We start from the raw sequence: 14,765 nt of genomic DNA on the forward strand, positions 1-14,765 counted from the left end.
CGACAGTGCAGCACTTTCTCTGTGATAAATCACTGACAGTGCAGTACTTTCTCTGTGATAACTTACCGACAGTGCAGCACTTTCTCTGTGATAACACACTGACAGTGCAGCACTTTCTCTGTGATAACCCACTGACAGTGCAGCACTTTCTCTGTGATAACCCACTGACAGTGCAGCAGTTTCCCTGTGGTAACCCACTGACAGTGCAGCACTTTCTCTGTGATAACCCACTGACAGTGCAGCACTTTCTCAATGATAACTCGCTGACAGTGCAGCACTTTCTCTGTGATAACCCACTGACAGTGCAGCACTTTCGCTGTGATAACTCACAGACAGTGCAGCACTTTCTCAGTGATAACTCGATGACAGTGCAACACTTTCTCTGTGATAACCCACTGGCAGTGCAGCACTTTCTCAGTGATAACTCGCTGACAGTGCAGCACTTTCTCTGTGATAACTCACCGACAGTGCAGCACTTTCTCTGTGATAAATCACTGACAGTGCAACACTTTCCCTGTGATAACCCACTGACAGTGCAGCACTTTCCCTGTGATAACCCACTGACAGTGCAGCACTTTCTCTGTGATAACCCACCGACAGTGCAGCACTTTCTCTCTGATAACCCACCGACAGTGCAGCACTTTCTCTGTGATAACTAACTGACAGTGCAGCACTTTCCCTGTGATAACCCACTGACAGTGCAGCACTTTCCCTGTGATAACCCACTGACAGTGCAGCACTTTCTCTGTGAAGAAATCACCGACAGTGCAGCACTTTCTCTGTGATAAATCACTGACAGTGCAGCACTTTCCCTGTGATAACTTACTGACAGTGCAGCACTTTCCCTGTGATAACTTACCGACAGTGCGGCACATTCTCTGTGATAACCCACCGACAGTGCAGCACTTTCCCTGTGATAACCCACTGACAGTGCAGCATTTTCTATCTGATAACACACTGAGAGTGCGGCACTTTCTCTGTGATAACCCACTGACAGTGCAGCACTTTCTCTGTGATAGCCTACTGACAGTGCAGCACTTTCTCTGTGATAACCCACTGACAGTGCAGCACTTTCCCTGTGATAACCCACAGACAGTGCAGCACTTTCTCTGTGATAACCCACTGACAGTGCAGCACTTTCCCTGTGATAACCCACTGACAGTGCAGCACTTTCTGTGTGATAACCCACTGACAGTGCAGCACTTTCTCTGTGATAACCCACTGACAGTGCAGCACTTTCTCTGTGATAACCCACTGACAGTGCAGCACTTTCCCTGTGATAACACACTGACAGTACAGCACTTTCCCTGTGATAACCCACTGACAGTGCAGCACTTTCCCTGTGATAACCCACTGACAGTACAGCACTTTCTCTGTGATAACCCACTGACAGGCAGGAACTTTCTCTGTGATAACCCACTGACAGTGCAGCACTTTCCCTGTGATAACACACTGACAGTGCAGCACTTTCTCTATGATAACCCACTGACAGTGCAGCAATTTCTCTGTGATAACACACTGACAGTGCAGCACTTTCTCTGTGATAACCCAACGACAGTACAGCACTTTCTCTGTGTTAACCCACCGACAGTACAGCACTTTCCCTGTGATAACCCACTGACAGTGTAGCACTTTCTCTGTGATAACTTACCGACAGTACAGCACTTTCTCTGTGATAACCCACTGACAGTGCACCACTTTCTCTGTGATAACACACTGACAGTACAGCACTATCCCTGTGATAACCCACTGACAGTACAGCACTTTCTCTGTGATAACCGACTGACAGTGCAGCACTTTCTCTGTGATAACTCACCGACAGTTCAGCACTTTCTCTGTGATAAATCACCGACAGTGCAGCAGTTTCACTGTGATAACTAACCGACAGTGCAGCACTTTCTCTGTGATAAATCACTGACAGTGCAGCACTTTCTCTGTGATAACTTACCGACAGTGCAGCACTTTCTCTGTGATAACTTACCGACAGTGCAGCAGTTTCACTGTGATAATTTACCGACAGTGCAGCACTTTCTCTGTGATAACTTACCGACAGTGCAGCACTTTCTCTGTGATAAATCTCTGACAGTGCAGTACTTTCTCTGTGATAACTTACCGACAGTGCAGCACTTTCTCTGTGATAACACACTGACAGTGCAGCACTTTCTCTGTGATAACCCACTGACAGTGCAGCACTTTCTCTGTGATAACCCACTGACAGTGCAGCAGTTTCCCTGTGGTAACCCACTGACAGTGCAGCACTTTCTCTGTGATAACCCACTGACAGTGCAGCACTTTCTCAATGATACTCGCTGACAGTGCAGCACTTTCTCTGTGATAACCCACTGACAGTGCAGCACTTTCGCTGTGATAACTCACAGACAGTGCAGCACTTTCTCAGTGATAACTCGATGACAGTGCAACACTTTCTCTGTGATAACCCACTGGCAGTGCAGCACTTTCTCAGTGATAACTCGCTGACAGTGCAGCACTTTCTCTGTGATAACTCACCGACAGTGCAGCACTTTCTCTGTGATAACCCACTGACAGTGCAGCACTTTCTCTGTGATAACCCACTGACAGTGCAGCACTTTCTCAGTGATAACTTACTGACAGTGCAGCACTTTCCCTGTGATAACTTACCGACAGTGCAGCACTTTCTCTGTGATAACCCACCGACAGTGCAGCACTTTCCCTGTGATAACCCACTGACAGTGCAGCACTTTCTATCTGATAACACACTGAGAGTGCGGCACTTTCTCTGTGATAACCCACTGACAGTGCAGCACTTTCTCTGTGATAGCCTACTGACAGTGCAGCACTTTCTCTGTGATAACCCACTGACAGTGCAGCACTTTCCCTGTGATAACCCACAGACAGTGCAGCACTTTCTCTGTGATAACCCACTGACAGTGCAGCACTTTCCCTGTGATAACCCACTGACAGTGCAGCACTTTCTGTGTGATAACCCACTGACAGTGCAGCACTTTCTCTGTGATAACCCACTGACAGTGCAGCACTTTCTCTGTGATAACCCACTGACAGTGCAGCACTTTCCCTGTTATAACACACTGACAGTACAGCACTTTCCCTGTGATAACCCACTGACAGTGCAGCACTTTCCCTGTGATAACCCACTGACAGTACAGCACTTTCTCTGTGATAACCCACTGACAGGCAGGAACTTTCTCTGTGATAACCCACTGACAGTGCAGCACTTTCCCTGTGATAACACACTGACAGTGCAGCACTTTCTCTATGATAACCCACTGACAGTGCAGCAATTTCTCTGTGATAACACACTGACAGTGCAGCACTTTCTCTGTGATAACCCACCGACAGTACAGCACTTTCTCTGTGTTAACCCACCGACAGTACAGCACTTTCCCTGTGATAACCCACTGACAGTGTAGCACTTTCTCTGTGATAACTTACCGACAGTACAGCACTTTCTCTGTGATAACCCACTGACAGTGCACCACTTTCTCTGTGATAACACACTGACAGTACAGCACTATCCCTGTGATAACCCACTGACAGTACAACACTTTCTCTGTGATAACCGACTGACAGTGCAGCACTTTCTCTGTGATAACTCACCGACAGTTCAGCACTTTCTCTGTGATAAATCACCGACAGTGCAGCAGTTTCACTGTGATAACTTACCGACAGTGCAGCACTTTCTCTGTGATAAATCACTGACAGTGCAGCACTTTCTCTGTGATAACTTACCGACAGTGCAGCACTTTCTCTGTGATAACTTACCGACAGTGCAGCAGTTTCACTGTGATAATTTACCGACAGTGCAGCACTTTCTCTGTGATAACTTACCGACAGTGCAGCACTTTCTCTGTGATAAATCACTGACAGTGCAGTACTTTCTCTGTGATAACTTACCGACAGTGCAGCACTTTCTCTGTGATAACACACTGACAGTGCAGCACTTTCTCTGTGATAACCCACTGACAGTGCAGCACTTTCTCTGTGATAACCCACTGACAGTGCAGCAGTTTCCCTGTGGTAACCCACTGACAGTGCAGCACTTTCTCTGTGATAACCCACTGACAGTGCAGCACTTTCTCAATGATAACTCGCTGACAGTGCAGCACTTTCTCTGTGATAACCCACTGACAGTGCAGCACTTTCGCTGTGATAACTCACAGACAGTGCAGCACTTTCTCAGTGATAACTCGATGACAGTGCAACACTTTCTCTGTGATAACCCACTGGCAGTGCAGCACTTTCTCAGTGATAACTCGCTGACAGTGCAGCACTTTCTCTGTGATAACTCACCGACAGTGCAGCACTTTCTCTGTGATAACCCACTGACAGTGCAGCACTTTCTCTGTGATAACCCACTGACAGTGCAGCACTTTCTCAGTGATAACTCGCTGACAGGGCAGCACTTTCTCTGTGATGACCCACTGACAGTGCAGCACTTTCTCTGTGATAACTCACAGACAGTGCAGCACTTTCTCTGTGATAAATCACCGACAGTGCAGCAGTTTCACTGTGATAAATCACTGACATTGCAGCACTTTCTCTGTGATAACCCACTGACAGTGCAGCACTTTCTCTGTGATAACCCACCGACATTGCAGCACTTTCTCTGTGATAACCCACTGACAGTGCAGCACTTTCTCTGTGATTACACACTGACAGTGCAGCACTTTCTCTGTGATAACCCACTGACAGTGCAGCACTTTCTCTGTGATAACTTACTGACAGTGCAGCACTTTCTCTGTGATAACCCACTGACAGTGCAGCACTTTCTCTGTGATAACCCACTGACAGTGCAGCACTTTCCCTGTGATAACTCACTGACAGTGCAACACTTTCCCTGTGATAACCCACTGACAGTGCAGCACTTTCCCTGTGATAACCCACTGACAGTGCGCCCCTTTCTCTGTGATAACCCACCGACAGTGCAGCACTTTCTCTGTGATAACCCACCGACAGTGCAGCACTTTCTCTGTGATAACTCACTGACGGTGCAGCACTTTCCCTGTGATAACCCACTGACAGTGCAGCACTTTCCCTGTGATAACCCACTGACAGTGCAGCACTTCCTCTGTGATAAATCACCGACAGTGCAGCACTTTCTCTGTGATAAATCACTGACAGTGCAGCACTTTCCCTGTGATAACTTACTGACAGTGCAGCACTTTCCCTGTGATAACTTACCGACAGTGCAGCACTTTCTCTGTGATAACCCACTGACAGTACAGCACTTTCCCTGTGTTAACCCACTGACAGTGCAGCACTTTCTCTGTGATAACACACTGACAGTGCAGCACTTTCCCTGTGATAACCCACTGACAGTGCAGCACATTCTCCGTGATAACCCACCGACAGTACAGCACTTTCTCTGTGATAACCGACTGACAGTGCAGCACTTTCTCTGTGATAACTCACCGACAGTGCAGCACTTTCTCTGTGATAAATCACAGACAGTGCAGCAGTTTCACTGTGATAACTTACCGACAGTGCAGCACTTTCTCTGTGATAAATCACTGACAGTGCAGCACTTTCTCTGTGATAACTTACCGACAGTGCAGCACTTTCTCTGTGATAACTTACCGACAGTGCAGCAGTTTCACTGTGATAATTTACCGACAGTGCAGCACTTTCTCTGTGATAACTTACCGACAGTGCAGCACTTTCTCTGTGATAAATCACTGACAGTGCAACACTTTCCCTGTGATAACCCACTGACAGTGCAGCACTTTCCCTGTGATAACCCACTGAGAGTGCAGCACTTTCTCTGTGATAACCCACCGACAGTGCAGCACTTTCTCTCTGAATACCCACCGACAGTGCAGCACTTTCTCTGTGATAACTAACTGACAGTGCAGCACTTTCCCTGTGATAACCCACTGACAGTGCAGCACTTTCCCTGTGATAACCCACTGACAGTGCAGCACTTTCTCTGTGATAAATCACCGACAGTGCAGCACTTTCTCTGTGATAAATCACTGACAGTGCAGCACTTTCCCTGTGATAACTTACTGACAGTGCAGCACTTTCCCTGTGATAACTTACCGACAGTGCAGCACATTCTCTGTGATAACCCACCGACAGTGCAGCACTTTCCCTGTGATAACCCACTGACAGTGCAGCACTTTCTATCTGATAACACACTGAGAGTGCGGCACTTTCTCTGTGATAACCCACTGACAGTGCAGCACTTTCTCTGTGATAGCCTACTGACAGTGCAGCACTTTCTCTGTGATAACCCACTGACAGTGCAGCACTTTCCCTGTGATAACCCACAGACAGTGCAGCACTTTCTCTGTGATAACCCACTGACAGTGCAGCACTTTCCCTGTGATAACCCACTGACAGTGCAGCACTTTCTGTGTGATAACCCACTGACAGTGCAGCACTTTCTCTGTGATAACCCACTGACAGTGCAGCACTTTCTCTGTGATAACCCACTGACAGTGCAGCACTTTCCCTGTGATAACACACTGACAGTACAGCACTTTCCCTGTGATAACCCACTGACAGTGCAGCACTTTCCCTGTGATAACCCACTGACAGTACAGCACTTTCTCTGTGATAACCCACTGACAGGCAGGAACTTTCTCTGTGATAACCCACTGACAGTGCAGCACTTTCCCTGTGATAACACACTGACAGTGCAGCACTTTCTCTATGATAACCCACTGACAGTGCAGCAATTTCTCTGTGATAACACACTGACAGTGCAGCACTTTCTCTGTGATAACCCAACGACAGTACAGCACTTTCTCTGTGTTAACCCACCGACAGTACAGCACTTTCCCTGTGATAACCCACTGACAGTGTAGCACTTTCTCTGTGATAACTTACCGACAGTACAGCACTTTCTCTGTGATAACCCACTGACAGTGCACCACTTTCTCTGTGATAACACACTGACAGTACAGCACTATCCCTGTGATAACCCACTGACAGTACAGCACTTTCTCTGTGATAACCGACTGACAGTGCAGCACTTTCTCTGTGATAACTCACCGACAGTTCAGCACTTTCTCTGTGATAAATCACCGACAGTGCAGCAGTTTCACTGTGATAACTTACCGACAGTGCAGCACTTTCTCTGTGATAAATCACTGACAGTGCAGCACTTTCTCTGTGATAACTTACCGACAGTGCAGCACTTTCTCTGTGATAACTTACCGACAGTGCAGCAGTTTCACTGTGATAATTTACCGACAGTGCAGCACTTTCTCTGTGATAACTTACCGACAGTGCAGCACTTTCTCTGTGATAAATCACTGACAGTGCAGTACTTTCTCTGTGATAACTTACCGACAGTGCAGCACTTTCTCTGTGATAACACACTGACAGTGCAGCACTTTCTCTGTGATAACCCACTGACAGTGCAGCACTTTCTCTGTGATAACCCACTGACAGTGCAGCAGTTTCCCTGTGGTAACCCACTGACAGTGCAGCACTTTCTCTGTGATAACCCACTGACAGTGCAGCACTTTCTCAATGATACTCGCTGACAGTGCAGCACTTTCTCTGTGATAACCCACTGACAGTGCAGCACTTTCGCTGTGATAACTCACAGACAGTGCAGCACTTTCTCAGTGATAACTCGATGACAGTGCAACACTTTCTCTGTGATAACCCACTGGCAGTGCAGCACTTTCTCAGTGATAACTCGCTGACAGTGCAGCACTTTCTCTGTGATAACTCACCGACAGTGCAGCACTTTCTCTGTGATAACCCACTGACAGTGCAGCACTTTCTCTGTGATAACCCACTGACAGTGCAGCACTTTCTCAGTGATAACTTACTGACAGTGCAGCACTTTCCCTGTGATAACTTACCGACAGTGCAGCACTTTCTCTGTGATAACCCACCGACAGTGCAGCACTTTCCCTGTGATAACCCACTGACAGTGCAGCACTTTCTATCTGATAACACACTGAGAGTGCGGCACTTTCTCTGTGATAACCCACTGACAGTGCAGCACTTTCTCTGTGATAGCCTACTGACAGTGCAGCACTTTCTCTGTGATAACCCACTGACAGTGCAGCACTTTCCCTGTGATAACCCACAGACAGTGCAGCACTTTCTCTGTGATAACCCACTGACAGTGCAGCACTTTCCCTGTGATAACCCACTGACAGTGCAGCACTTTCTGTGTGATAACCCACTGACAGTGCAGCACTTTCTCTGTGATAACCCACTGACAGTGCAGCACTTTCTCTGTGATAACCCACTGACAGTGCAGCACTTTCCCTGTGATAACACACTGACAGTACAGCACTTTCCCTGTGATAACCCACTGACAGTGCAGCACTTTCCCTGTGATAACCCACTGACAGTACAGCACTTTCTCTGTGATAACCCACTGACAGGCAGGAACTTTCTCTGTGATAACCCACTGACAGTGCAGCACTTTCCCTGTGATAACACACTGACAGTGCAGCACTTTCTCTATGATAACCCACTGACAGTGCAGCAATTTCTCTGTGATAACACACTGACAGTGCAGCACTTTCTCTGTGATAACCCACCGACAGTACAGCACTTTCTCTGTGTTAACCCACCGACAGTACAGCACTTTCCCTGTGATAACCCACTGACAGTGTAGCACTTTCTCTGTGATAACTTACCGACAGTACAGCACTTTCTCTGTGATAACCCACTGACAGTGCACCACTTTCTCTGTGATAACACACTGACAGTACAGCACTATCCCTGTGATAACCCACTGACAGTACAGCACTTTCTCTGTGATAACCGACTGACAGTGCAGCACTTTCTCTGTGATAACTCACCGACAGTTCAGCACTTTCTCTGTGATAAATCACCGACAGTGCAGCAGTTTCACTGTGATAACTTACCGACAGTGCAGCACTTTCTCTGTGATAAATCACTGACAGTGCAGCACTTTCTCTGTGATAACTTACCGACAGTGCAGCACTTTCTCTGTGATAACTTACCGACAGTGCAGCAGTTTCACTGTGATAATTTACCGACAGTGCAGCACTTTCTCTGTGATAACTTACCGACAGTGCAGCAATTTCTCTGTGATAAATCACTGACAGTGCAGTACTTTCTCTGTGATAACTTACCGACAGTGCAGCACTTTCTCTGTGATAACACACTGACAGTGCAGCACTTTCTCTGTGATAACCCACTGACAGTGCAGCACTTTCTCTGTGATAACCCACTGACAGTGCAGCAGTTTCCCTGTGGTAACCCACTGACAGTGCAGCACTTTCTCTGTGATAACCCACTGACAGTGCAGCACTTTCTCAATGATAACTCGCTGACAGTGCAGCACTTTCTCTGTGATAACCCACTGACAGTGCAGCACTTTCGCTGTGATAACTCACAGACAGTGCAGCACTTTCTCAGTGATAACTCGATGACAGTGCAACACTTTCTCTGTGATAACCCACTGGCAGTGCAGCACTTTCTCAGTGATAACTCGCTGACAGTGCAGCACTTTCTCTGTGATAACTCACCGACAGTGCAGCACTTTCTCTGTGATAACCCACTGACAGTGCAGCACTTTCTCTGTGATAACCCACTGACAGTGCAGCACTTTCTCAGTGATAACTCGCTGACAGGGCAGCACTTTCTCTGTGATGACCCACTGACAGTGCAGCACTTTCTCTGTGATAACTCACAGACAGTGCAGCACTTTCTCTGTGATAAATCACCGACAGTGCAGCAGTTTCACTGTGATAAATCACTGACATTGCAGCACTTTCTCTGTGATAACCCACTGACAGTGCAGCACTTTCTCTGTGATAACCCACCGACATTGCAGCACTTTCTCTGTGATAACCCACTGACAGTGCAGCACTTTCTCTGTGATTACACACTGACAGTGCAGCACTTTCTCTGTGATAACCCACTGACAGTGCAGCACTTTCTCTGTGATAACTTACTGACAGTGCAGCACTTTCTCTGTGATAACCCACTGACAGTGCAGCACTTTCTCTGTGATAACACACTGACAGTGCAGCACTTTCTCTGTGATAACCCACTGACAGTGCAGCACTTTCCCTGTGATAACTCACTGACAGTGCAACACTTTCCCTGTGATAACCCACTGACAGTGCAGCACTTTCCCTGTGATAACTCACTGACAGTGCGCCCCTTTCTCTGTGATAACCCACCGACAGTGCAGCACTTTCTCTGTGATAACCCACCGACAGTGCAGCACTTTCTCTGTGATAACTCACTGACGGTGCAGCACTTTCCCTGTGATAACCCACTGACAGTGCAGCACTTTCCCTGTGATAACCCACTGACAGTGCAGCACTTCCTCTGTGATAAATCACCGACAGTGCAGCACTTTCTCTGTGATAAATCACTGACAGTGCAGCACTTTCCCTGTGATAACTTACTGACAGTGCAGCACTTTCCCTGTGATAACTTACCGACAGTGCAGCACTTTCTCTGTGATAACCCACCGACAGTGCAGCACTTTCTCTGTGATAACCCACTGACAGTGCCGCACTTCCTCTGTGATAACACACTGACAGTGCAGCACTTTCTCTGTGATAACCCACTGACAGTGCAGCACTCTCTCTGTGATAGCCTACTGACAGTGCAGCACTTTCTCTGTGATAACCCACTGACAGTGCAGCACTTTCCCTGTGATAACCCACAGACAGTGCAGCACTTTCTCTGTGATAACCCACTGACAGTGCAGCACTTTCCCTGTGATAACCCACTGACAGTGCAGCACTTTCTGTGTGATAACCCACTGACAGTGCAGCACTTTCTCTGTGATAACCCACTGAGAGTGCAGGACTTTCTCTGTGATAACCCACTGACAGTGCAGCACTTTCCCTGTGATAAAACACTGACAGTACAGTACTTTCCCTGTGATAACCCACTGACAGTGCAGCACTTTCCCCGTGATAACCCACTGACTGTATAGCACTTTCTCTGTGATAACCCACTGACAGGCAGGAACTTTCTCTGTGATAACCCACTGACAGTGCAGCACTTTCCCTGTGATAACCCACTGACAGTGCAGCACTTTCTCTGTGATAACCCACTGACAGTGCAGCAATTTCTCTGTGATAACACACTGACAGTGCAGCACTTTCTCTGTGATAACCCATCGACAGTACAGCACTTTCTCTGTGTTAACCCACCGACAGTACAGCACTTTCCCTGTGATAACCCACTGACAGTGCAGCACTTTCTCTGTGATAACTTACCGACAGTACAGCACTTTCTCTGTGATAACCCACTGACAGTGCACCACTTTCTCTGTGATAACACACTGACAGTACAGCACTATCCCTGTGATAACCCACTGACAGTACAGCACTTTCCCTGTGATAACCCACTGACAGTGCATCACTTTCCCTGTGATAACCCACTGACAGTACAGCACTTTCCCTGTGTTAACCCACTGACAGTGCAGCACTTTCTCTGTGATAACACACTGACAGTGCAGCACTTTCCCTGTGATAACCCACTGACAGTGCAGCACATTCTCCGTGATAACCCACCGACAGTACAGCACTTTCTCTGTGATAACCGACTGACAGTGCAGTACTTTCTCTGTGATAACTTACCGACAGTGCAGCACTTTCTCTGTGATAACACACTGACAGTGCAGCACTTTCTCTGTGATAACCCACTGACAGTGCAGCACTTTCTCTGTGATAACCCACTGACAGTGCAGCAGTTTCCCTGTGGTAACCCACTGACAGTGCAGCACTTTCTCTGTGATAACCCACTGACAGTGCAGCACTTTCTCAATGATAACTCGCTGACAGTGCAGCACTTTCTCTGTGATAACCCACTGACAGTGCAGCACTTTCCCTGTGATAACTCACAGACAGTGCAGCACTTTCTCAGTGATAACTCGATGACAGTGCAGCACTTTCTCTGTGATAACCCACTGGCAGTGCAGCACTTTCTCAGTGATAACTCGCCGACAGTGCAGCACTTTCTCTGTGATAACTCACCGACAGTGCAGCACTTTCTCTGTGATAACCCACTGACAGTGCAGCACTTTCTCTGTGATAACCCACTGACAGTGCAGCACTTTCTCAGTGATAACTCGCTGACAGTGCAGCACTTTCTCTGTGATGACCCACTGACAGTGCAGCACTTTCTCTGTGATAACTCACAGACAGTGCAGCACTTTCTCTGTGATAAATCACCAACAGTGCAGCAGTTTCACTGTGATAAATCACTGACATTGCAGCACTTTCTCTGTGATAACCCACTGACAGTGCAGCACTTTCTCTGTGATAACCCACCGACATTGCAGCACTTTCTCTGTGATAACCCACTGACAGTGCAGCACTTTCTCTGTGATTACACACTGACAGTGCAGCACTTTCTCTGTGATAACCCACTGACAGTGCAGCACTTTCTCTGTGATAACTTACTGACAGTGCAGCACTTTCTCTGTGATAACCCACTGACAGTGCAGCACTTTCTCTGTGATAACACACTGACAGTGCAGCACTTTCTCTGTGATAACCCACTGACAGTGCAGCACTTTCCCTGTGATAACTCACTGACAGTGCAACACTTTCCCTGTGATAACCCACTGACAGTGCAGCACTTTCCCTGTGATAACCCACTGACAGTGCGCCCCTTTCTCTGTGATAACCCACCGACAGTGCAGCACTTTCTCTGTGATAACCCACCGACAGTGCAGCACTTTCTCTGTGATAACTCACTGACAGTGCAGCACTTTCCCTGTGATAACCCACTGACAGTGCAGCACTTTCCCTGTGATAACCCACTGACAGTGCAGCACTTCCTCTGTGATAAATCACCGACAGTGCAGCACTTTCTCTGTGATAAATCACTGACAGTGCAGCACTTTCCCTGTGATAACTTACTGACAGTGCAGCACTTTCCCTGTGATAACTTACCGACAGTGCAGCACTTGCTCTGTGATAACCCACCGACAGTGCAGCACTTTCCCTGTGATAACCCACTGACAGTGCAGCACTTTCTCTGTGATAACACACTGACAGTGCAGCACTTTCTCTGTGATAACCCACTGACAGTGCAGCACTCTCTCTGTGATAGCCTACTGACAGTGCAGCACTTTCTCTGTGATAACCCACTGACAGTGCAGCACTTTCCCTGTGATAACCCACAGACAGTGCAGCACTTTCTCTGTGATAACCCACTGACAGTGCAGCACTTTCCCTGTGATAACCCACTGACAGTGCAGCACTTTCTGTGTGATAACCCACTGACAGTGCAGCACTTTCTCTGTGATAACCCACTGAGAGTGCAGCACTTTCTCTGTGATAACCCACTGACAGTGCAGCACTTTCCCTGTGATAACACACTGACAGTACAGTACTTTCCCTGTGATAACCCACTGACAGTGCAGCACTTTCCCCGTGATAACCCACTGACTGTACAGCACTTTCTCTGTGATAACCCACTGACAGGCAGGAACATTCTCTGTGATAACCCACTGACAGTGCAGCACTTTCCCTGTGATAACCCACTGACAGTGCAGCACTTTCTCTTTGATAACCCACTGACAGTGCAGCAATTTCTCTGTGATAACACACTGACAGTGCAGCACTTTCTCTGTGATAACCCATCGACAGGACAGCACTTTCTCTGTGTTAACCCACCGACAGTACAGCACTTTCCCTGTGATAACCCACTGACAGTGCAGCACTTTCTCTGTGATAACTTACCGACAGTACAGCACTTTCTCTGTGATAACCCACTGACAGTGCACCACTTTCTCTGTGATAACACACTGACAGTACAGCACTATCCCTGTGATAACCCACTGACAGTACAGCACTTTCCCTGTAATAACCCACTGACAGTGCATCACTTTCCCTGTGATAACCCACTGACAGTACAGCACTTTCCCTGTGTTAACCCACTGACAGTGCAGCACTTTCTCTGTGATAACACACTGACAGTGCAGCACTTTCCCTGTGATAACCCACTGACAGTGCAGCACATTCTCCGTGATAACCCACCGACAGTACAGCACTTTCTCTGTGATAACCGACTGACAGTGCAGCACTTTCTCTGTGATAACTCACCGACAGTGCAGCACTTTCTCTGTGATAAATCACAGACAGTGCAGCAGTTTCACTGTGATAACTTACCGACAGTGCAGCACTTTCTCTGTGATAAATCACTGACAGTGCAGCACTTTCTCTGTGATAACTTACCGACAGTGCAGCACTTTCTCTGTGATAACTTACCGACAGTGCAGCAGTTTCACTGTGATAATTTACCGACAGTGCAGCACTTTCTCTGTGATAACTTACCGACAGTGCAGCACTTTCTCTGTGATAAATCACTGACAGTGCAACACTTTCCCTGTGATAACCCACTGACAGTGCAGCACTTTCCCTGTGATAACCCACTGACAGTGCAGCACTTTCTCTGTGATAACCCACCGACAGTGCAGCACTTTCTCTGTGATAACCCACCGACAGTGCAGCACTTTCTCTGTGATAACTAACTGACAGTGCAGCACTTTCCCTGTGATAACCCACTGACAGTGCAGCACTTTCCCTGTAATAACCCACTGACAGTGCAGCACTTTCTCTGTGATAAATCACCGACAGTGCAGCACTTTCTCTGTGATAAATCACTGACAGTGCAGCACTTTCCCTGTGATAACTTACTGACAGTGCAGCACTTTCCCTGTGATAACTTACCGACAGTGCAGCACTTTCTCTGTGATAACCCACCGACAGTGCAGCACTTTCCCTGTGATAACCCAGTGACAGTGTAGCACTTTCTCTGTGATAACACACTGACAGTGCAGCACT

The sequence above is a fragment of the Chiloscyllium punctatum genome, chromosome 13 (genome assembly GCF_047496795.1).
Source record: "Chiloscyllium punctatum isolate Juve2018m chromosome 13, sChiPun1.3, whole genome shotgun sequence".
NCBI lineage: Eukaryota > Metazoa > Chordata > Chondrichthyes > Orectolobiformes > Hemiscylliidae > Chiloscyllium > Chiloscyllium punctatum.